At 31.6% G+C, this 911-nt stretch overlaps 1 protein-coding gene across 1 annotated transcript in view; it reads right to left on the bottom strand.

Moving 5' to 3' along the window:
* Window positions 1-164, bottom strand: part of LOC109243448 (peroxisome biogenesis protein 16-like) — a 4,825-nt gene extending 4,661 nt beyond the window's left edge. Inside the window, exon 1 of the mRNA XM_019410383.1 lies at window positions 146-164. The gene's annotated coding sequence lies outside the window, so the exon portion shown is untranslated. The remainder of the gene's footprint in view (window positions 1-145) is intronic.
* Window positions 165-911: the final 747 nt, after the last annotated feature.

Here is a 911-nt window from a genome sequence, read left to right as displayed (position 1 = left end):
ACAAATTGAATTCGTCATCTACACTACAATTTTACACCATAAACAAGTAGAAGGTATTTTAACAAAATCCAAAGCACCGTAATCTTTATAAAATAAGCCAAATATATACAGAAAAAAAAAACATTGATAACTAAAAGGGGCTTACATTGACAAGAGAATCGAAATAACGGACTAAAATCTTTATTCCTCCTAATCCATCTCTTATAAGACTCCATAACACCAGAATTCCCAAAAAAACAACAATGATTCAATCACTTAAGGCAACACTGAATCCAAAGTCAACGGTCCCTTCAGGTAGCTTTTCAGATCAAACCCAGATGACATTAAATGCACTTTGACTCATCAGAAATGGCAGTGTGTTTAGGTTGGTGCTGGATCAGAGTTAATATGGTGACGAAAGATTTGAAGAAGAAGAAAACAAATTACTAAATGATTAATATATTCATGTTGGTGGGCTAAAGCGTTTTCACGACCCAACTAGCATATGACGAAGATCACGAATTGAATTTTTTTAAACATAAATGGGAGAGCAAGACAATAACTGGGGATCGCGAGCAGATTCCTAATAAGGGGAAAATGTCACGAGAATATATCACAGTGTTTCACTAGGGTGGCGGGATATTTAGTTGTGATCTTATGGAAAGTAATTATTCTGTTCTTTCCATTTTATAATATGCTATATTTGACTAGATCTTGATTAATAGAGAGAAATAATGATACGAATAATGGACTTATAAAATACTTTTAAAAGGAAAGGAATTTTATACCAAAAAAAATGACAGTTACCTGTAAAACAGTACAATAAATTTTTGGCGTGATTTATAGAAGCAAATTGATTTGACCCAAAATTAATAAATAAATAAGAACACAAATAAGATTATCAAATAAAATTAAAGAAGATAGCAAGCCTA

The sequence above is a fragment of the Nicotiana attenuata genome, unplaced genomic scaffold (genome assembly GCF_001879085.1).
Source record: "Nicotiana attenuata strain UT unplaced genomic scaffold, NIATTr2, whole genome shotgun sequence".
Classification (NCBI taxonomy): Eukaryota; Viridiplantae; Streptophyta; class Magnoliopsida; order Solanales; family Solanaceae; genus Nicotiana; species Nicotiana attenuata.
Note: the sequence above shows the minus strand (reverse complement) of the source record. Positions and strands in the feature narration are given on the sequence as shown.